At 43.6% G+C, this 24,569-nt stretch overlaps 1 pseudogene; it reads right to left on the reverse strand.

Moving 5' to 3' along the window:
- Positions 1-20,519: 20,519 nt before the first annotated feature.
- On the reverse strand, positions 20,520-21,115 carry LOC107133325 (small ribosomal subunit protein eS12-like; annotated as a pseudogene).
- Between the last annotated feature and the right edge of the window lie 3,454 nt (positions 21,116-24,569).

The following is a 24,569-nucleotide window of genomic DNA, read 5'->3' on the forward strand; positions in this document are numbered from 1 at the left end:
CCCCAGTTTCCCCCCTCTCAAATGAAATGACACCTTTTTCAGCAACCCACTAAATTGGCTTCAGACGTGGAGTGCTAGCGCTAAGCCCCTCCGGGCTAACAGCCAGCCTCCTCCGTGCTGGGCACACTGAAGTGGTGTCTCTCTCTACAGGCCTCCCGCTGCAGCAGCGGCTGGCCTCTCTCGCCTTCTCCCTGTGAGTTCAGCATCCTCTCCGCTCCAAGAGATGGGTTTCCTCAGCCAGGACCAAGCTGACCCCAAGGGGGTTGGATGCACATACCCTAAGCTGGGAAATGCTGGGAGCTTGATTGTTCATAAGCAGAGAGGCTGAGTGTTCAGGAACCCCACTTTTCCTCTGGACTAACTCTTAATTCACATGCAGTGATTTACTGGATTATTCTAGTAGTGGATTTCCGGACTGGCAGGACCGTATCCACCTTGGTCTCTGAATCCCTCATGCCAAAAACGGTGCCTGATACATCATGGGCTTTTCCTACCTCTTTCTTAAATGAGAGAGTAAAGGAATACATTAATGGAGAGTGATGGCCTTTTGGGAAAAGCTGGGTGGGGCTGACAATTTAATACAACGTCCTTCGCTATGACTTCTGGCGTGGAAAAGAGTTTGATGGACTCTGCAGTAATGAGATTGACGAGACAGATGGTCGCTGCCAGGAATTCAGCAAAGGCCAGGGTGACAGAGAGGCGACAGCTCCGTCAGATTCGGGGGCTAGGAGCCGTGGGAGCTCAGTCTCGCTTTTAGTGCCTCAGGAATTAGAGGATGGTTGGGTGGAGGACCTTCGAGGTGCAAGCCTGAGGTCTGAGGTCGAGTGGCTGGAGATGGCTGGGCGCACCTGGAGGGCCCAGAAAGTCCCAGAGGGGTGTTGCAGGACAAGGCAGATGTAGCTGCAATAAACGGGGAAGGGGGTTGGGAGAAGGAGAGGGGAGGGGTCCACGGGTGTCTCTTAAATGATCCAGCTCATCAGACTCTTCGGACTTCCGGCTTTGTTGTTTTGTTTTTTAAATATTTATTTCTGGATCCTGCCAACTGGATGGACAGTCTCAACTCTCTCTCTCTCTTGCTTCTCTCTCTCTCCTTCTCCATTCCTGTAGGACACTAAGACCAATGGAGGCGGGGAAAAAAAAAAAAAAACTGGCTATTTGCCTCTGAAGAGAGAACTCGAATGGGCACACCCAGAGCATTGTATGGAGACAGTGTTATATGGAGAGAAATGTCCAGGTTAGAATCATGTTAGAGAATGAGTTGGTGGGGGTGGGATGGAGCAGCTCATCTGCCTCTCTTCTGTTTTAAAGGCCTGCAGATGTCAGAGCTCCAAGGCCAAGAGTGGGGCCAGGGCTGGGGAGGAGCTGGAACCAGAGTGGGAGCTCCAGGGGAGGTCAGGCAAGCTGAGCAAGGCAGGCACATCCCATGGCTTTCCCCAGCCCCCCGTCCCCCAGGGCTAGCAGTCAATCTTGAGGACTTGAGCTGGAGGAGAACAGCTGTCAGGTCCAGAGGGCGGGGGTCATGCTGGGGTGAGGAGAATGACAAGTGGGAGAGCTTCCTCTGGGAACAAGACCAGGGTGATAAAGGAGACAATGAAAAGGTGGAATGGAGGAGAGTCATGTCAAAACAGACAACCGAAAAACTCTACTGGACAGGGACTGAAAAGAAAGTTTCTACAGGAAACTGAAGAATCCAGCAGTCTCGTAGAGTGGGCTCATGCCTTTCAAAGGAGGACGGCAACCCTGTACAATTATTTCTCTATTGCTTTATTTAACATTGGTTTAGAACCTTTTCCATTCAAAGTCTGTCTCTAATACAAGGCTGTTTACTACAGATGGAGGGAGCTGTCTCTCATTGAATACCTGCTAAGTGCAGAAAGAAAGCCAATACATGGATGAATTAATAAGTTATTGATCAAGATAGATATATGCCAAGACTCTCACAGGAGTGTACAGATAAAACTCTAAAGTTTTAAAGTTCTAAACTTTAGAGTTTAAACCCTGAAGTTTCAGCTGTAGAGTTTAAAGTTTCTAAAGTATACCGATGGTGTGTCGGGTTGCTTGAAGGGGTTGTTGGGGTGGTGAATGGGGATGGCTCCTCCTCTACACAGGTGGTCCTGAGAAAGTTACCTTGCCTTGAGACCTGAGTGGAGGTTAGCCTGGCTGGAGGACATCGCATGCAGCTGGGTGTCAGTTCTGCAGTGCAGCCAAGAGGTCTCCACACAGCCCTGTGCCAGACTCTGGAGAAGGGCAGGCTCTTCGTGCAGGCTGAGTGAGGGATGCAGGCAGCTTTCACAGTTAGGAGTGGTCGGGACAGAGTGAAAATTACCCAGCTAGCAGCAGAACCTTCTGGAAGGCCTCATGAGAGCATGTCCAGAAAGGATTCTCCACCTTTTGGAGAGGGCCTTGCTGCGGGTGACCCTCTCCCATGACATGGGGGACTTCCATGCCCTGCACTGAGTTCTTCCTTGGCTCACTTTTGAGAAAATTTGGGGTCTGAGGTCCACAGCCTGGCTGTCAGGCCTCCACTGCCTGGCAGTGGGACAGAGATTCCTTTTTTGCCCAGCTCAGTTGAATTCTCTCCTGTTCTGCGCTTAAAAGGGACCAGGCATCTACATCTGTGTCTCTCCCACTGGACTCTGAGCTCCCCAAATCAGGGAGCCTAGAAGACTGGGCTCTGGAGCTCAGCTGGCTCTGTCTATCAGGGAGGTCCGCCCTTAACTGGTTCTGTGACCACAGGTAGGTTCTTTAACCTTTGTCATCTGTGCAGGGTTGCTTAGAGGAGTAAATGAACGTGGACTTGTAGGGCACACAGAAGAGCGTCTGGCTCTCTAATGTCACAGGTAGGGGCCCCAGAAAGCTGGCTCTGAGATATGGTTCATGTGCAGAAGGCATATTGGGGAGTGCTCTGGGAATCAACACCTGGGAAGGGAGGGGAAGGAGAGAAGATGTGGTGGAGGGAGAGTGAAGCTGACCCAGAGACCCAGTGACACCCACAGCCATCCTTTGCAGGGAGCTCTAGAGCCAGATTGGCTTTTCAGATTGTTGGACTGAGATGGTGGGGCCTTGATGCTCCTTTGTCAGCAGTCCCTGGAGATGGCATGGCCCTGGCTGAGGTGGCTCTCTGCAGCTGAAGCTATTCTTGAAGGAGCTGACAGTTGGAGGTTGTCTGCTGAACTCCCAGAAGCTGGGGCAACACGCCCTTCCTTGAAGGGGGTCTGGGCAGGGTTTCATCTGTCCTCCACTATCTAACTTTAGGCTCTTCAGACTCACTTCTTCATTCCCATTCAGGGAGAAGCTCCCACAGAATCCTGTGGGTCTTTCTTCCTGAGGGACACTTCAAGGAGGAAGGTTAACAAGATGAAGTGAAACTGGCTGCTGGTCTCAGAGTCCCAGCTGGTACCTACCCTCTATCTCCTATGAATCCTTGAATGCCCTCAGCCTCGGCCAGCACCCATGCTGGGCTGAACTGCCTACTAGGGGCCATTGCCCAGAATTTCACCTTTAAGTGTCTAAGAGTTTGAGTTTCTGGTCACTACGTCTTTCTCAGAGTCATTGCATTTGTCCATTTACCACGTTAATTGGGCAAAGGAAGGCCTCAAGTGCCAAGTAGATCCCCTGACTGCCAAACAGATTCCCTTCTCCCTTCCTTGTGTTGAAGCAGCCTAACCTCCACCTGACGGTGAGGTCCAATCACCCTGCAAAGATGGTGACTCTTTCTCTTACCCACTGCTTCCTTGGCACTGGTGTCTGAAGTGGTCAGGGGACAATCATGGCTTGTGACTAAATGGGGACTGTAGTTCATCATACTAACTTCCTCCTCTAAGTTTCCCTCAGGAATAAAGACTTCCTCTGTCTTCTGGTGGGAGGGTCCTCCTTTGGCAACCAAGATCTTTGAAACGGCAGAGCTTAGAATCACATTGTTCAGGAAGCACAAATTCTCCAATGGGAGACTGAGGATAATGGTAAGTAAGACTGTTCCTAGTCCACCTCGTGGGTCTCTGGACCCATGCATCTTTGATCTTGGGTGCACGGGTTTGCGTCAGAGTCCGCGTGTGTGCTGCCTCCCTTAGGGTGGCGCCTCATCCTCACACAGTATTGTCCTTCAATTAGCACTCTCAGCGCCTTCAGCAGGCTTGCTTCTGCTTCAGCCAGGCTGGCAGCTTTCAGAGGATACACTGTGATACAACCAGAAGGCCCCATGGTCATGGACCCACCCCCGCCTCTCTTCTGTTATAAAATGGACCCCCTGGCCTAATGAGCTGTTATGTGGATTCCATCCAGATCGCAGACCCTCTGTATACCTTCAAGCGTCATGTGGCTGAGGCTTTGTGGACAGAAAAAGGCAAATATATACCCAAGATATGTGTTTGTTCCTGCCAGAAGGAATTATCAGACTTTTCAGGGCACAAGTAGGCTGATGTGGTCAACTTCCTGCCCTCTAGCTGGCTGGTTTCCTCAGGAGGTGGCACTGTATCTGCGTCTGTGTTTGGTTCTGTTGCTGTTGGTCAGGTTGGTCAGCTTGGCTGTGGCAGTAGCTTTGGTAAATGGAAGACTGTGCATGCCCTCTGTCCCTGCCACTGTGCCTCTGCACCTTGCACAGCACTGGGGTGGCTGTTGAGAGGCTGGCTGATGCCAGCTGGCCCTGCATTTTGTTTGCTTGGCTTTAGTGTACTTTGTATGGTAGAAACTCTCTGGCAAATATTAATATGATATGAAGGTCTTCATGTTCACTTCCACATTTGGGGTGAATCCATGTGCTGCTACCCAAAACCTTGTAACCCTGTTCTTCTAAATGTTTTTAAATGTAGGTTTCATTATTATTCAAGGTATGGTGAGGCCAATAGGTCAGATGACTGTTATTGAAAAGACAGTTTGCTACTCACAGTTCCCAAGAGAAGGGGGCTTGCCACACCATGTGGGGCCACTTGGGGGAAGTTTCATGGTCAGCCAGGAGGCAAAAGGTTGAGGGGAAAGTTTGGATGAGAGTCTTTATCATGGTTTCCATGGAGAGCAACTTGCAAGGCAGGGTAAGCAAGTGAAGCAGGTTTAGGATTGGCTAGTTTGAATAATTTTAGCAAACTCCAGTGTGTAGGCACTGCCTGTAACCTGTTTGGTATCTAGCCCTGGGGTGATTAGGGCAGGGGAATATTGGCCCCAGAGGGTAAGAGACCTATGAGAGCCAGGTAAAGAAGGGGGTGAGGGTAGGCTTTGGATTGGTTGGTTTACGTATGGAAAGTATGCTCAAAGGGAAATTATTTGCTCTTTCTAGGGATTAGCCAGCCTGAGGGTCTCTCCCAGTCAGCCAGAACAAAGTTCTCATTACTATATATATATATATATTTAGGGAAGATCCCCTGGAGAAGGGAATGGCTACCCACTGCAGTATTCTTGCTTGGAGAATTTCATGGACAGAGGAGCCTCGTGGGCTACAGTCCGTGGGGTTGCAAAGAGTTGGTCATGGCTGAGTGACTACACACACTAATACACTAATGGCTCTCATTCTGGGCCCCTGACCACTTAGCCTGGCTATTTGCTGCTGCCCATGAGTCCATATACATTCTGATCTTTGTCCACATAAAGTAGTTGACCAGGTACACTGTATAAGCTGTCCATTGAGAGAATTTCTCCTCACCACTATCTTTCAGAGTCACTATCCCTACTCCTAAGTAGGACCATGTATAGTGTAGCTGCTCTCCATTTTCATCTTTCATCCACATACTGAGCTGAACCGCCCATGAACCCAGCCTGAGCTTTTTCTTCCTCTGTTAGATGGCTGTAAGGGCTCCCCTACAGTCATAGGGTGAGCTCAGGAGAGTGTAAGGGTAGTGAATGATGTGGGGGTCAGAGCTACCTGATCATACAACTTGCTTGTGTCCTCTGGCCCTGCTGTGCTAGGTTCTGGATTATCCACTTCAGCAATCCCTGGATTATTGCTGGGCTCCCCTTTCTCTTCTAAATGCCATTTGAAGCTAGTAGATTTTCATGTTACCGGGTATTTAGGTAAGAGCAATATTTCCAGATGTGGAAGACGCCAAGATTCTAGAACAAGGCACTGTGCTTCTTTCCTTTTGGTGGGAGCTACAGTTTATCTTTTACAGTGTAAAGGATGTTCTGTCATGTCTTTTAGAGCTCAACTCCTAAGACTATACTCTAATATAAAATTGAAAAAAATATGCAAGGGCATTGAGTCTTTGAAGGAGGTTTTCTGCCCCCCTCTGGAATACATGTGTATTACCAAAGCCCCCAAAACTCTGTTGGATATGATTAGCATGATGTCATTGACATAGGGGATCGGAGGGATGTTTTGTGAGACCTCCTGATGGTTCAGATCACTTCGACTATATTATGACTGAATGTTAAAAGAGGAGTAGGGAAACCTGTAAATGTTTGCTGTTGTTCTTCCCAGAATCATTTCTGATCCTTTTTTTCTGGTTGTGATGGAAAATAATACATTCACTAAATCAAAGGCTGCAACCATGTTCTTGAGGTCATATCGATCTACTCTAGTGAAGATACTACATCTGATAAGGGAGCTGCATTTTAGGCACCTGCTTGGTTGAGTTTGAGGAGTCCATTGTCATTTTCCAGGATTCACCTGCTTTTTGTGCTAGGGCTACACTAGTGAGCTGAATGGAGATGTGATGGGAATCACCACCCTTCCATCTCTTAGATCTTTAAAAGGAGCTCATATTTCTATTGCCTTGGGATACAATATTATTATTTAAATTCTGTCTTCATTTAGGGGGATGATATAGGCTTCCAATTGGATGCTGGTCCCCATTAAGGCAGCTGTTACTCCACAGGAAAAGACTCCATGTGTCAATTTCCCAGTATGTCTATACTGATGTTCCATCCAGAGAGGCCACTGTGAGGCAGACTTTGGCCAGAGCTCCACTGATCACATGTTTCCCCTCTATCTCCTTCTACCAGAAGACTGTGATAAATCTTTGGGTCTCTGGGTATCGATGTCAATCCAAATCCTGTGTCCAGCAGTCTTAAAAATAGTTGGTTACTTCCCTTTCCTTAGGGCACAGTGCAATTCTCTCTGGGGAAGGACTCAGAGAACTATTATTGGGTATACTTACCATAGTATTGTAGGATCCCCCCTTGTGAGGACATGGATTTTTATCCATTCAGTGGAATCCAGGTCTAAAAGTTGGACAAGGAATCATGGCTTTTTGTTGGGACAACTGCCCTCGATTTCTTTACCATTCCCCTTTGATTTTTTTATTTTTTTGTATTTTTTTGTTGTACAAATTGAGTAGTATCCTTTTTGGCTGCTCTTCTATTTCTCCTCTAGGGACGCTGTGTTCTCTTAACCATCTTGATAATGCTCTGCAGATCAGTGGTCCTCTGACCTTGCACTTACTATAATAATTATGTCCTCTTGGCTTCTGGCAATGAAGTACCACATAATGACTCTTCCCCTATGGGTTCAGTGTTTTTTCCATTGTCTCCATTGCCCAGTTCTGTAACAGCCTCCTCTACCACCATCTGTGGTCTGCGGAGGGGAATTATCATTGAACTTCACAAAGATCCTGTGCCCCTCCCGCCAGTGCATTCTATTAGACCTTTTGTGAATGAGATACTCGCTAGACTTTCCCATGGAGCATAATCATCTGGGTTTCTGGCCTTCCAGGGTTTATCCATCCTGGCATGGCTAGATCCTTTCAATTCCTTCTTCTGCTTTCTACTGTGGCAATTCTGGCATTTAGTGTGGCGTTTTGCATATTCCATGCTCCCAGAAGACATCTTAGTAGCACATTTTTTCATCTCCTCGGTTTTTGCCAAGGTTTCAAATCTTGTACTGTGAAAAAGTGCTCCCAAATTAACAAACTGCGTCTACTTCAACCTCTTGTTTTGGTTCCCTCGCTCAAGCGCTTTCAGTGTCCAAGTCTGTCTGTAACCTGGCTCTAACAGGTATGTCCTGGAAGGATCTTGTAGTGCCTTTAAGGTGCACCACTTTTTCTCTTATCAGATCCAGTATGAGCCCAGCTGGCTTTTGTTGTAATTTAATCCTAGTGCCGGAGTAGGGGAGGTAGAGGTCCGTGTTGATGTGGGGGAGGACTTTGCATTGCCTGCAAGCAAGGGGAGGAGATGGCATCCCTGGTAGCTCAGATGGTAAAGAATCTGCCTGCAATGCAGAAGACCGGGGTTGGATCCCAGGGTACGGAAGATTCCCTGGAAAGGGGAATGGCTACCCACTCCAGTATTCCTCCCTGGAGAATTCCATGGACAGAGGAACCTGTGGGCTACAGTCCACGGGGTCATGAAGAGTTGGACATGACTGAGTGACTAATCCTTAACACTTAAGAGAGGTTACCTCCTGATAGGGAGAGACAGGCCACTCCTGCAGTTGCAGACAGTTCTGAGGAATCTGGAGATTTATGATTTTCCAAGGCATTCTTCTGATGTCTCCATCCCAGTGTCAGAGTCTAATTTTTTTCTCAGTTAGGGCCTCAGTCAAGCATAGCAGACCCACCAGATTGGAAACTGGGAGTATAACCTTCTAGGAAGCTTAGCCATTCTAAAGTGTCCATCCAAGTCCTGGTCCTCGCCTCTCTATCCACCTGCTGCAAGAGCTGAGGGCCCTTATGTATGTTTCCAAAGAGGTCCATGGGCTTCACAGTAGCTTTTGAGTGGCAATGGATTTCTCTTATCTCTTCATTATCTTTTTCCAAATGAAAATCCAGGTTAGCTGGATTCTATCATTCTTTCAGTTATTTACCTCATATTTTCCAACTACCAAATACATTGTGCAAACGTACTTCCTCAGGAAATATATCATCACCATCAGCACCCATGAAAGCTTTGACAGATGAGCCGACACCTACCAGGAGTATGCGGTCTTTGTGGCCGGTGGAGTAGAGACTGAGTGATCCAGCTTCAAAACCCTGCCTCAGCATGTGCTTCCTCTTGGACTACTCCTGCCTGTGGTTGTCACAGGTTGGGTTTTCTCAGAAGCAGACACTGAGATGGCATTTAGTGTGCCTGATGCTTATGAAAGTGTGCATTTGGTCTAAACAGCTGCAGAAGGAAGGGAGGGGAAGCATGATGAAGCCACGGGAGAAGTCAGGCTGTAGCCAGGCAGAACGGCCACCTGTGAGGAGTTTCAGAGCTGCAAAAGCCGTTAAGAGTTGAGCTAGGGGACTTCCTGGTGGTCCAGTGGTTAAGCCTTTGCCTTTCAATGCAAGGGGTGCAGGTTTGATTCCTGGTCGGGGAGCTAAGATCCCACCTGCCTCGTGGCCAAAAAATAATACATACAGCAGATGCAATATTGTAACAAATTAAATAAAGACTTGGAAAAAAAAAAAAAAAGAGTTGAGCTGAGATGGCCAGGCTTTCCTACCTCTGTAGTCATCAGTCACTGAATGTGGGATGCTTGGGTAGGGGCGTGACCTTGGGTGAGGCAATTCCAGAAGCAGCTGGCAGGTGAAAGCCACCTGCTGACTATACTCCCAACCTCTCGGACACAAATACTTCATTGAAAGGAGATCTGGACCCATCACAGTGTCCTCCACAGTAAAGGTTTTGGTTGCTTTAACTGCTACAATTGTTTCTCTCTCCCAGACCTGAAGACAATACCAAACACAGAGCAGGCACTTCATAATGCATATTGTTAAATAAATGGAACTAGGCAGAATGTTTCTAGAGCGTGTTTGTAGGAACTGGTTCTGTACTAATAGTTGGGGTCCACTGAATTGTGGTTGATTGAACAGCGAATTCAAGAGCTGTCAGGTCAGACAGCCCTGCGCCTGCTGCCTGGCCTGTCTCCTCGCAGCAGTGCAGCCATGCATAGCAGGCTCACGGGGACACAGGCCCATATCTGGGGTGGCCAGGGTTAGAACGTTGGGATGGGAGTGATCAGGAAAGAGATGACTGCAGGTACTGGAGCAGGCATGCCATAGCACCTACACTTGGACCACAAAAACAGAGACACCTCTGTTCTTTATAAACAGAAGTTGACCATTCTGCAGTAGAAGCCAGTCAAGAAGCAGATCCCACAGAGATAGGATGCTAACATTTAAATAACCTATTAAATGGCTTTCATTGTCAATAATCTGATTTGCACTCAGGCAAGACAAGTTGGATGCTTTTGAATGGCCTCAGATACGTCAATATGTAACAAGAAGATAAGGAAGAGAATTAAGTTCAAGCAACCAGGCTTTTGCTTTACATCTTTCATTTTCTTGGCTAGATTGCTAAATTGTTTTATATGGAACCAGAAATTGCTGCCTAATGCTAATTTGCGAACGATACAATCAGTGCTGAGGTAAATGATATAGAGAATTGATACTGGGATAAATTGGGATGTGTCCCTTTAAATAACAATATCGACAAAAGTTTGGCACAAAGGGCAAGGGTCTTCGTTAAGCAACAACGCTGTTCCTGAGAGAGGAGGCTGGATGCAGAGAGACAGGCCTCTGGAGTCAGAGGTAGGCTGGCACCCTGGTCCTCCCCTTGCCAGCCCCGTGACCTTGGCAAATTACTTATTTCTCTCAGCTTTCGCTTCTGTAAGATGAGTAATAAATGTCAGAGAGTTGTTATGAGGATAACATGATATATGGCATGTGAAACACTTAGCACAGTTCTTGGCACAGAACAACTAATAAATATGAGATGTTGTTATTTATTAGGATGACTCAGCTCTTACCTGAAGGACAGGCCATCGGCCTCCAGGGACGGTAGAGTTGGGGGCAGTCCTAGTGGGGTAAGTCACGTCTGCAAATGTTTCTAGCTCATTGCATGGAAATCCAGCCTCCCCTGGACCCTCTGGTGTGGGTAAACCCAGGCATCAGGGTGCTCACCTTCTTGAGGGAGGATTGCAGTTAAAGTCCCAGGAAATCCTATAAAAAGCTCTTTGAAGATTTGGGGAAACCTCATGCTCTTATTGAACTTTCCTTAATCCCACAGGCTGCTCCCTGTCTCTCAACCCCAAGCCCTATCACTGTCCAGATCTTCTTCAAGGCTGGGGGCCCTTCTGGTACAGCTCCAGGTCTTAAATCTTACACAGAATGGAAAGCCCTTTACCTGGCTTAGCAGTACAACTCTCCCATCTCCAAAACCTACAAAGCACATTGAGTACCATATTCCGTTTTTGGAGCCACCATCATTTGGCTACCTTATTTTCTGATTAGTCTGTGAGCTCCCTAAGCATGGATGTGGTATCTTTCTTACCTGTCAGTGATTAGCATCCATTGGGCCACTGTGTTAGGTCATGAGAATAAATTAGACTTAATGGGGTTTTACCTGGCTCCATTGATTCTCTCCATGTGGTTGGTTGGGTGCTTAAAGCTGTAAGATGGCTCTTTGGTGTGGTTCCTGTTAAATATCAATGCTTTCTGAGATGATAGAGGTTTTCAAGAAAGAGGTGTCCTTGGGAAAGTGCTTTTTGAAGGTATTTCAATGCTGTGCAGAGAAGAGTTCAGCGCTGAATAGCATTAAAACTGCTACAGGCATCACTCCTGAGCTTAGACAAATTCTGCAGAGGAGCTGTGTTTCCTGAGAGACTCTGAGATTTTTAGTTGCTATTGGTTTTAGGTTACTTATTTCAGTAGTAGGAGTCACCCTTGGCTTCTTGAGCGGAGCATTACATGTCTTGTTATTGGTGTTTCTGTTATTTGAAACACATGGAAATGTGCACATGGAACTCAGTTTTCCTTTGGATAAGAAAAAGGTAAAACAGCAGTATGTCCTGGGGATTACTTGGTGGCTTGGCAGTAAAGATTCTGCCTGCAATGCAGGAGCTGCAGTGGACATGGGTTTGATCTCCAGGGTGGGAAGATCCCCTGGAGGAGGGCATGGCAACCCACTCCCGTATTCTTGCCTGGAGAATCCATGGACATAGGAGCCTGACGGGCTACAGTTCATAGAGTCACATAGCGTCAGACATGGCTGAAGCAACATAGCGTGTTGCACATTCATGAGCATCAGCTGGCCATGGTTCACTCAGCCAGCCTGCCCGAGGCCTCCATTCCTGGTTCCAGCATCTCCACCCTGACGGATCCTGGGTCCATGTCTCCGTGGCTTTGGCTTTTCTTACCCTTTGAATTCTTGCTTTCTTCCTGCTTCTTAGTACCCTCATGTTACTTCTTCCTGCAGACATCACAGAGAACATACCTGAAGATGCATAGCCTGTAGAAATGAAGAGAAGGTCTTGGTGACTAGTAAACACTCATCAAACATGGACTGAATAAGGGGGAGAAGTTCTGCAGTACTTTGTGGCCCAGTCTTTTGACCATCTCGACTTCCTGTGCTATGTAAGAACCTGAGGCAGACCAGTTACTAGTGGTCACTGGAATCAAAGACCTTTGGATCCAGGAAACTGATTTCATCCATTCATCTTTAATTGAACTGGAGCCAAACGGTGGCTTGTAATAGTCATTTTAATGTGTTGAAATATTATTTCTAAAATAGTCATTCAACACAACCTGTCTGGAAGTTTTCTGGAGAACAGATATTTTTGGAATCCTTCTGACAGCCAGGCCAGCACAATTGTGTAGAGAATGACTAATGAGTAGTCTGTTTGTCTCTTAGCCCCCTTCCTGCTAATAAACTTTATTGAGGACTTATTGGATGCTTGCGCGATTTTGTAGTGGACAAGCCCCGTTGACTATGATACTGGTAAAGAGGCTCTGAGTGGGGAAGGCCATCCTATGGGAAGAAGCATGGGTTTGTCATGACTGGAGCCCTCTCGACAGCCACACCAGCCAAAGGAAACTGAAGGGCAAACAGACCCGTGTAGAGATTGATGTACATAAGATTTTCAAAGGTGCCTGGGTTTTAAAAATACTTCCTGACTCCATTTTTCTCTCTGTAAGTCAACTGGGGTTTTCCAAAGTGGGTCTCCTGGCCTTTGATTATTATGGGAAAAACAACATTGCCTTTAGCAGCTTCCAATTGAGCTGCAAGCCTGGCAGGGAGATGGCTTTCTCTGAAAAGGGACAAACCCTCTCCAGGGAGCTCTGGGGCTGGGCCTGTGGTGTGTGGGTACAAGGACCCAGTGCTCAGATCTGCATGTGTGCCCCAGGAAGCCAGAGAGCTGTGTACCACAGCTTGAGCTGGACACCACCCAACACCAAATCCATCCTTCAGCGTAGGGCAGAATGAGAGTGTTTCTGAACAAGCTCTCAAAACTGTGAGCAATGGAACTCTCCACCCTGAGGAGATGAGGAAGGTGGACCGACTGAGCACGGCTGACTGATGTCATGTTCATCTCAGAAATGGTGAGAGAGGGGCAGGCAGGCGGCAGACGCACGTGCTGCCTCTGATCTCAAGAAAAGTGGCCTCGTTAGGAGGGGAGAAGGTCAGCGAGGCTTCCCAGGCCGAGACCCTGTGAGGTCTGATAAGAAAGGGAGCAATTTTAAAAATCAATGGAATATTTACTAGGATCTGAGGATAGTCCTCAATCTACTGCAAAGGATGCTTTCCAGGTATCTATAAATAAAAGACGCTTGCCCTTCCAAGCAGGTCTCCTGGAAACTCGAGAAAGGTGCAAGGCAGAAAAAAAGCTGTCGCCACATCAGAACCTTCTGTGATAGACGGCATCTCCCCCTGACATTTTCATTAGCAGGAAATTTATGTTCCTATTTCTGTCTGTTGTAATGACCATTCTTAGCCATAGCGTGGTGGCGGCTAATGGACAGGAATGGGAAAAAAATTCTTTAATTAATGCAAAATTGAAGCATTTTCTTTCTACACTTTGAGAAGCCAAGTAATTCACAGCAGTTCTTGGCACTAGAGTGGAGGTAAAATAATTATGCACAATTTCTAGTGATTAAAAGATAGTCAAATAATTTTAGTTACATCTTAAAATTATTTATCTTGTAAATGAGAAAGGGTGAAGAGGATGGGAATGATATTCAGAGGTTCAGAGTAGACCCTGCAGAACTTTCCTCCTGCCTGTCCCTGGCGTTTGGGCTCTGGGTTTTGGGTCTGAACTCTGTCTCTTACTGGGGCTGACGGGCTTTGCCGTCACCCAGCTGTGATCATTCCTCTCTCACATCCTCTTAGGGTCTCCTTTTGCATGATTTCTTCTTCTTTTACCCCTATCACTTTTTTTTATTCAGGTCCTATGTGATTATTTAGACTTGGCTGGAAGGGAAACTGGCCCAGTTCTGGCTTTTCTCTTTGAGGTAATACTCTTAAGAATCCAGCCTTTTAAACCTCTACAGTTGGCCTGCAAGAAATTTTGTTTTGTTTTTTAATCAGAAGTCAGGCCAAGTAGGCTGCTGAAGGGACTAGCCAAAGGGTTGAGCTGAGTGCCTGGCAGTCTGTGAGGCTAAACCTTTCTGCCTCCCAGTGCTTCTGCACCAAGGTTGCAGGCATTCCAGCCCTTTTCTCCCCACTGAGAACACACTCACAGGGTCGCCTGAGAGAAAGCAAGGGGGAACAAGGAGATGAGCCAGGCAAACAAATCCTAGAGCTGGGATCTCGGTCTCCTGTGCTCTGGAGAAGCTGTAGACAGCTGTTCTGTCCCTGGGCAGTGAAGCTCAGCCGTGTGGCGTCCTGGCCCCACCCAGAAGGGTCATGCCCTGTGGTAGCGTCCAAGGATGCCCACCGAGGATTTAGGAACTTGGAGTTGGGGAGTGCAGGGGTCTCCATGCAGAGGAAGGTTCTCTCCAGCTCATCCTGTGAGGTGTGGTGTCTCTCTTTACACCTTGCACTTTTAAAGAAATCTTGCTAAAATCCTAGAGCAGACAGTTCTGGGGCTGAAAGATATGCCATCAGCCCAAGCCTAGCGAATGAAATGATCTCATTTTACAGCAAATTGTAAACTTTGTTTATTGTCAGTGTTCTTCATTATAACCTGAAAAAGACTGCATATACTTACATATATTTATTTTATAAACTATCCATAAAATTGATTATTAAAAATTAGGTAGATTAATTTACAGGTGATTTCAGGTATTTTTTAGCTGTAATTTTGACAATGTGACTTTTTTATGTTCCAACTGAAGGGCCATAGTTCTAATACAAATAATCCAATTCTTATTAGAATAGAAAGTCATGACTATGGTTCATTGATTTTTGCCCCTGCCAGACACTTTGATAAACACTTGAAATCTTATAGAATCCCAAACTACCCTTACCTAAACTCCCTTTCAAGGTAAGTGATATAGTCATTTTCTGAGATGTAGAATTTGATGATTACAGAGCTAACTAACCAGGTATGCATTTTGGAGCTTGAGGGATCTTATTGGAATAGGAACTGGATCACTTCCTGACTGTCAGAATGCAGACAGCCTACTTGACTTCTCTGAATTCAGTTTATGGTAACCATAGTTACAAGGGGTCCCTGGAGGTCTGTGGTGTGTTCAAACTCCTCCCCTCTGACCGCTTACCCTTAGCAGGCTCCTCCTTTCTGCACTGACTTCTGTTTGTACCTTGACCATATTTGTGTGGGTCTGTTTCTAGAAACCATGCACTGATCTATGTGTCTATCCCTTTTCCACTAACACATTGTCTTGATTACTTTTATGTCATGTCTCAGTCACTTAGTCATGGCCAACTCTTTTGTTAGTCCATGGACTGTAGCCCGCCAGCCTCCTCTGTCCATGGAATTTTCCAGGCAAGAATACTGGAGTGGGTTGCCATTTCCTACTCCACGGAATCTTCCTAACCCAGGGATCTAACCTGCAGCTCTTGTGTCTCCTGCATTGGCAGGCAGGTTCTTCACTACTGGGCCACCTGGGAAGCCCTGATTACTTTTATAGTAAGTTTTAAAATCAGATAATGTTGACAAACATGCCTAAGTATTTATAGAAATCATCTTTGATTGCTTTTATTATCATTTACATTTTTTTCAACATACAGGTACTACAAATGTTTTATTAATGTTAGATTTATAACTAACTGACTCAGTGGGTAAATAATCTGCCTACAAGGCAAGAGATGCAAGATATGCGGGTTTGATCCCTGGGTCAGGAAGATCCCCAGGAGGTGGGCGTGGCAACCTACACAGGATTCTTGTCTGGAGAATCCCATGGACAGATAAGCCTGGAAGTCTACAGTCCATAGTGTCTCAAGAGTTGGACATGACTGAAGGGACGGAGCACACATGTACATTTCATTTCTGGAGCTTTTGTAATGGACCCTAGGTGGCTTGGGTGGTTAAGAATCTCCCTGCAATGCAGGAGACCTGGGTTTGATCCCTGGGTCAGAAAGATCCTCTGGAGAAGGGAACGGCAACTCACTCCAGTATTCTTGCCTGGAGAATTCCGTGGACAGAAGAGCCTGGTGGGCTACAGTCCACGGGGTTGGCAAAGAGTAGGACACTACTGAGTGACTAACACTTTCACTTAAAATCTTGGTTTCCAGTGATTCATTACTAGTATCTAGAAATAGACTTTATATTTTTGTGTTGATCCTTTATCCTGCGACCATGCTAATGTTACTTATTAGTTCTGGAAAACTTCTCTGTAGATTTCTTGGGATTGCCTAAGTAGACAATCATGTTTTCTATGAGAGGAGGACAATCTTATTTGTTCTTTTTCAACCTGCATGCCTTTATTTTTTTCTTGTCTTATGATACTGGCTAAGACATCCTATAAGATGTTAAACAGGATTGCTGAGTGTAAACATACTTATCTTGATCCTTGTCTTGAGGGAAGCCTCAGTCTCCCATCATTAAGTATGATATCAGCTGTAGGTTTTTTGTACATGTCCTTTATACAGTTTTATTAGGTTGAGAATTTCTGTCCTACTTCTATTTTGATGAGGGTTTCAAAAAATACATAAATGGGTGTTGAATTCTGTCCAATCTTCTTCTGCATCAATTTATTTACGTATTTTCTCCTTCTTTAGATGGTTAAAGCAGTTCACCGCTTGATTTTCAGAATTGTACCAGTCCGACACTCCCAGGATAAAATCCACTTGGTAATTATTGGTATATTATTCTTCTTATGTATTTCTGCATTTAATTTACTGATATTATATTGCAGAGTTTTGCAATCATGAAGGATGCTGGTCTGTAGTCTTCCTTTCTTATGCTGTTTTGGTTTGGTTTTGGTGTTAGGGCAATGATTAAGTCATTAGTTGGAAAGATTTCCTGCTATTTTCAGGAATAGGTTGTGTAGAACTGATGTTTCTTCTTAAAATATTTGTTGGAACTTGTTAGTGAAGCCATCGGAGCCTGAAGTTTTCAGTTTTTCTTTCTAAAATAGCAATTCAATGTCTTTGATAATGATAAGACTATTCAGGTTATCTGTTTCTTCTTGTATAAATTTTGGTTTTGTAGTTTTCAGTGAATTGGCTCATTTAGACTAGCTTGTTGGATTTAAGTGCATAAAGTTTCCCCATAAAATTCCTTTATTAACTTTTTAATATCTCTAGGGTCTGTTAGGATTTTCCATCTTGTCATTTATACTATGTGTAATGTACATCCATCTCTGTTTTTGGTTAGTCTGGTTAAAGATTTATCCTAAAATTTTTTTTCAAATAATCAACTTTTGTTTCATTGCTTTTTTTATTTTCTTTTAATTATTTCCTTCCTTCTGTTTACTTTGGGTTTATTTTGCCCCTTTTCCATCTTATATAGTAGCTTAGGTTGTTGATTTGAGATCTTTGTTCCTTCTAATATAAACATAGAATCTTCTAAATTTTCCCTAAGCACTGATTTAAGTGCATACCACAAATTTTATATGGTGTCTTTACAGTTTCTTTCAATTCAAAATATTTTCTGAATTTCTTCCTTGATCCATATAATTTTAATAGATGTTTTACAGAAATTGTATGTTTACAGAAAAATTGAAAGGAAAATAAAAGACTTCCCAAATCTCCTGGCCACAGTTTCTTCTCTTATTAATACTTACATTGGTGTTACAATTGTTGAACCAGTTGACACATTGTTATTAACTAAAGTCCATTGTTTGTATTAAGCTTCACTCTTAATGAAAAAACTGAAAAAACTCAGGTTTTTCCAAGTATGTAAAGTTATGCACAATCATTACATTATACAAAAGACTCTCTGTTCCACCTATTCATATTTTCACCATCTCTCCTCCACAACCCCTGACAACTGATAAACTTTTTACTGTCTCTAAAGTTTTATCTTTTCCAAAATGCCATAGAGTTGGAATCATACAATATGCACTCTTTTCAGATTGGCTTCTTTCACTTAGAAATATGCATTTCAGATTCATCTCTGTTGTATCATGGCTTGAGAGCTCATTTTTTTGTATCACCGAATAATATTTCATTGTATGAATGTACCACTATTTGTCCATTCACATATTGAATGACATCTGCAGTTCAGTTCAGTCACTCAGTCGTGTCTGACTCTATGTGATCCCATGAACCGCAGCACACCAGGCCTCCCTGTCCATCAACAACTCCCAGAGTCCACCCAAACCCGTCTATTGAGTCAGTGATGCCATCCAACCATCTCATTCTCTGTCGTCCCCTTCTCTTCCTGCCCTCAATCTTTCCCAGCATCAGGGTCTTTTCCAGTGAATCAGCTCTTCGCATCAGGTGGCCGAAGTATTGGAGTGTCAGATTCAACATCAGTCCTTCCAATGAATACCCAGAACTGATCTCCTTTAGGATGAACTGTGTGGATCTCCTTGCAGCCCAAGGGACTCTCAAGAGTCTTCTCCAACACCACAGTTCAAAAGCATCAATTCTTCAGTGTTCAGCTTTCTTTATGGCCCAACTCTCACATCCATACATGACCACTGGAAAAACCATAGCCTTGACTAGAGAGACCTTTGTTGACAAAGTAATGTTTCTGCTTTTTAATATGCTGTCCTTCCAAGGAGTAAGTGTCTTAATTTCATGGGTGCAATCACCATCTGCAGTGATTTTGGAGCCCAGAAGAATAAAGTCTGACACTGCTTCCCTATCTATTTCCCATGAAGTGTTGGGACCAGATGCCATAATCTTAGTTTCCTGAATGCTGAGCTTTAAGCCAAATTTTCACTCTCCTCTTTCAATTTCATCAGGAGGCTCTTTAGTTCTTCTTCACTCTCTGCCATAAGAGTGGTGTCATCTGCATATCTGATGTTATTGATATTTCTCCTGGCAATCTTGATTCCAGCTTGTGCTTCTTCCAGCCCAGCATTTCTCATGATGTACTCTGCATAGAAGTTAAATAAGCAGGGTGACAATATACAGCCTTGACGAACTCCTTTTCCTATTTGGAACCAGTCTGTTGTTCCATGTCCAGTTCTGACTGTTGCTTCCTGACCTGCATACAGGTTTCTCAAGAGGCAGGTCAGGTGGTCTGGTATTCCCATCTCTTTCAGAATTTTCCAGTTTGTTGTGATCCACACAGTTAAAGGCTTTGGCATCATCAATAAAGCAGAAATAGATGTTTTTCTGGAACTCTCTTGCTCTTTCCATGATCCAGTGGATGTTGGCAATTTGATCTCTGGTTCCTCTGCCTTTTCTAAAACCAATTTGAACATCTAGAAGATCACCGTTCACATATTGATGGAGCCTGGCTTGGAGAATTTTAAGCATTACTTTACTAGCTTGTAAGATGAGTGCAATTGTGTGGTAGTTTGAATATTCTTTGGCATTGCCTTTCTTTGGGATTGGAATGAAAAGTGACTTTTCATTCACAGGACTTTTCCAGTCCTGTGGCCACTGCTGAGTTTTCCAAATTTGCTGACATATTGAGTGCAGCACTTTCACAGCATCATCTTTCAGGAAATGAAATAGCTCAACTGGAATTCCATCACCTCCACTAACTTTGTTCATAGTGATGCTTCCTAAGGCCCACTTGACTTCACATTCCAGGATGTCTGGCTCTAGGTGAGTGATCACACCATTGTGATTATCTGGGTTGTGAAAATCTTTTTTGTGCATCTTATTTCCTTCCAATTTTTGTCAGTTCTGACTAGAGCTGCTATAAACATTAATGTGTAGGTTTTCATATGAAGTTTAGACGTAAGTTTCAACCCATCGGATAAATACATCGGAGCATGTGAATCTTTTTATAAGTCTATGGTTAACTCTGTAAGAAACTTCCCAATTGTCTTCCAAAGTGGTTGCATCACTTTGGAATTTTCACTAGCAACAAATGAAAATTTCCCCACATCCTTATTAGCATCTGGTATTGTCAGTGTATTGAATTTTATTCATTCTAATAGGTGTGGGATAGTATCTCATTGTTTTAATTTGTAATTCACTAATAACACATGATGTTGAATATCTCCGATGCTTACCTTCCATCTGTATATTTCCTCTGGTCAAGTCTTTGTTCAGATTTTTTGTTTATTTTTGAATTCGATTGTTTAATTTTTTATGCATTTTTGATAAAAGGTCTTTGTGACGTGTGTTTGCAGATATTTCTTCTCAGTCTGTGGTTTGTCTTTTTATTCTCTTAACAGTGTCTTTTGCAGAAAAGTTTTAAACTTTAATCCAATCCAACTCACCAAATTTTCTTTCTGGGATCATGCTTTTGTTACAACTAAAGTTCATTGGAAAATCCAAGGTCACTTAGATTTTTCTGCCATGTTATCTTCTAGGAGCTTTATAGCTTTGCATTTTACATTTAGGTCTATGAGCCCTTTTTGTTAGTTTGTTGAGTTTTTGTTTATTTTTTGAGGGACAAGAGTCTAGTTTTTATTTTTGATAATTTCTTGCATTTTAAATACACCTTGATGGCACCCTTGGCCTGACACTCTTTGCCATAGTCCTTAACCACCACACAACTGCAACAAACCACTTTATGGGGTTTTCCCTCTCTGTCAATGTTATAGAGGCCTACCCACTCCCCTAGTTTCTTGTTGTCCTCAACTTTGTGTTTTTTCAGTTGCTCAGTCGTGTCCAGTTCTTTGTGACCTCATGAACTGTAGCCTGACAGGCTCCTCTGTCCATGGGATTTTCCAAGCCAGACTACTGGAGTGGGTTGACATTTTCTTCTCCAGTCATCAACATTAGTCAAGTTGATTTGGTTCTCAGCACAAAGGGCCTCCACCAACTTGACATACGTAGGCTCATCACAGTTGGATGCAAGCACACAGAGATGGGCTTGGCGATGGTCTGAAGCTTTGGCAGCTTAAGGAATTCCACTTGCTGGGCCATCATGGATGAGGGCGGTCTTCAGCACTTCTTGCAGAGCAGTACTAACATCCATTGCACCTCTAGCAGCAATGTCTTCCTGGGCCATGGTGATGGGTTGTAGGTGGAGCTGAATCTTGAACACGCCCACAGCCTCCACCTTGATTTGGTGGAGGGATTTGGAGGGAAAGAACTATGGCTCATTTTGAAATAATTCTGGTGAAGTATAAGGTCAGTGTCTAGATTAATTTTTTACATGTGAATGTCCAGTTGTTCAAGAATACTTTGTTGAAAAGATTATCTTTCCTTTGTGTGGTTGTCTTTGCTCCTTTATGAAAGATCAGTTGACTATATTTGTATGTATCTACATCTGCTCCATTGACTATATATGTATGGTCTGTATCTGTTCCACTGATTCATCCATTGTTTATTCTTTTGCAAACACCACATTGTTTTGCTGACCATGCCTTTATAGCAAGACTTGAAGCTTGGTACGTCAGTCCTTTGACTTCATTCTCCTTCTTCAATATAGTATTGGCTACTTAAGAGTCTTTTGCCTTTCCATGTAAAATTTGAAATGAGTTGGTTATGCCAACTCGAGGTGACTTGTTTTGTTGGGATTTTATTTGAGCATGTGTTGAATCTGTGGATCAAGTTGGAATTAATTGTTATCTTAACAAAATTGAATCATCCTATTTATGGGCGTGGTCTATCTTCCCCTTTTCAGGTTTTCTTTTATTTATTTATTGTTTTCATCAGAATGTGGTAGTTTCCCTCATATAGATCTTATATACATTTTGTTAGATTTATATTCGATATTTCACTTTTTGTGTGCTAATGTAAATGCTGTTGTGCTTTTAATTTCAAATTCCGTATGTCCATTGCTGGTGTTTTTGTTATTGTTTAGTTGCTAAGTAGTGTTCAACTCTTTGAGACCCCTGGACAGCAGCACACCTGGCTCCCCTGTCCTTCACTATCTACCAGAATTTGCTCAAACTCATGTCCATTGAGTCAGTGATGCCATCCAACCATCTCATCCTCTGTCACCCACTTCTTCTCTTGCCCTCAATCTTTCCCAGCATCCTGGTTGTTTCTAAAGAGGTGACTCTTTGCAGCAGCTGGTCAAAGTATTGGAGCTTCAGCTTCAGCATCAGTCCTTCCCATGAGTTCTCAGGGTTGATTTCCTTTAGGATTGACTGGTTTGATCTCCTTGCTGTTCAGGGGTATATAGGAAAGCAAATTTCTTCCCTTATTAATTTAGCTAGGATTTTCAGAACAGTGTTGGCAATGATGAGAGGGAGCCTTGCCTTATTCCTAGTTATGGCAGGGATGTATCTAGTTTCTCACCACCAACTATGATGTTAGCTATAGGGTTTTTGTAGATGTTCTTCATTAAATTGAAGAGAATCCTCTCTATTTCTAGTATTCTGTGAGTTTTCATCATAAATAGATATTGAAGTTTGTTGAATGCTTTTTATGTATCTACTAATATGATTATATGATTTTCTTCTTTAGCCTGTTGATATAACTGATTATGGGGACTGTGAAGAAAGCTGAGCACTGAAGAATTGATGCTTTTGAACTGTGATGTTGGAGAAGACTCTTGAGAGTTCCTTGGACTGCAAGGAGATCCAATCAGTCCATTCTAAAGGAGATCAGCCCTGGGTGTTCTTTGGAAGGAATGATGCTAAAGCTGAAACTCCAGTACTTTGGCCACCTCATACAAAGAGTTGACTCATTGGAAAAGAACCTGATGCTGGGAGGGATTGGGGGCAGGAGGAGAAGGGGACGACAGAGGACGAGATGGCTGGATGGTATCACCAACTCAATGGACGTGGGTTGGGTGGACTCCGGGAGTTGGTGATGGGCAGGGAGGCCTGATGTGCTGCAATTCATGGGGTCGCAAAGAGTCGGACATGACTGAGCGACTGAACTGAACTGAACTGAACTGGTGGCTCAGATGATAAAAAATCTGGCTGCAATGTGGGAGACCCAGGTTTGATCTCAGGATCAGGAAGATCCCCTGGAGAAGGAAATGGCAACCCACTCCAGTATTCTTGCCTGGAAAATCCCATGAACAGAGGAGCCTGGTGGGCCACAGTCCATGGGGTCACAAAGAGTTAGACACGGTTGAGTGACTATACACTTTACTATGACTGATTATATTAATTGGTTATTGAATATTGAATCAGCCTTGCAAACCTGGGATAAATCCCACTTGGTAATGTTATAAATTTTTTTATACACTGTTGAGAATTTTTGCATCTGTATTCATGAAAGACATTAGTCTTTCTTGTAAAGACATTACCCTTCTTGTCGTGTCTTTCTCTGATTCTGTTTGAGGTAATACTGGCCTCACAAAATGAGCTAAGTATTGTACTTTCACTTTTCTCTTTCATGCATTGGAGAAGGAAATGGCTACCCACTCCAGTATTCTTGCCTGGAGAATCCCAGGGACCGGGGAGCCTGGTGGGCTGCCGTCTATGGGGTCTCACAGAGTCGGACACGACTGAAGCGACTTAGCATTAGCATAGCATTGTTCCCTCTGCTTCTAGTTTCTGGAACAGGTTTTAGAGAATCAGTAGGACTTATTCCTTAAATATGTGATAGAATTCACCTGTAAAGCCATGTGGACTTGGTGCTTTCTATTTGGGAAGCTTATTAATTTCAATTTAACTATTTATTGAATACAGGCTTATTTAAATGTTTTCCCCTGCTATGAGTTTTTGTAGATTACATCTTTAAGGAACTGGTCCATTTCATTTAAGATATCAAATTTGTGAGCATAGAATTTTTTTTATTAATAACTCTTCACTATTATTTTAATGTCTGTGGGTCAGTATCTTTTCTCCTTAGCCTGTCTAGGGGTTTTCAATTTTATTGATATTCTAAAAAAATTTGCTTTTGGTTTTATTGATTTTCTCTGTTCTTTCTTGATTTCTATATCACTTATTTATTTTATTAGTTCTATTATTTCTTTTCTTCTGCTTATTATAAATTTAATTTGCCATTTATTTTCTAGTTTCCTATCGTGAGAGCTTAGATTGTTGATCTTATTTGTTTCTTCTTTTCTAATATATGCATTCAATGTTATAAAATCACCGCTTTACTCCATCTCACAAATTTTAATAAATTGCATTTTTATTTTGTTTTAGTTGAAACTATTTTAAAATTTCTCCTGAGACTTCTTTAACCCATGTATTATTTAGAAGTGTATTTAATCATCAAATATTTGGGGATTTTCCAGGTCTCTTTCCGCTACAGATTTCTAGTTTATTCCGTTGTGGTCTGAGAGCATCCTCTGCATAACATATATTCCTTCAAATTTGTTTATAACTTAGAATGTGTTTTATCATGGTGAACATTCATGTGGGCTTGAGAACAATGTGTATTCTACTTTATTGAATGAAGCAGTCTATAAAAGTCAATTAGATCCAGTTGATTTATGATGCTATATATTCAACTATATCCTTACTGATTTTGTGCCCACTGAATCTGTCAGTTACTGGTACAGGAATGTCAAAGTTTCCAACTATAATAATGAATTTGTCTATTTTTCTTTG

Source organism: Bos taurus, chromosome 18 (genome assembly GCF_002263795.3).
Source record: "Bos taurus isolate L1 Dominette 01449 registration number 42190680 breed Hereford chromosome 18, ARS-UCD2.0, whole genome shotgun sequence".
Taxonomy (NCBI): Eukaryota; Metazoa; Chordata; class Mammalia; order Artiodactyla; family Bovidae; genus Bos; species Bos taurus.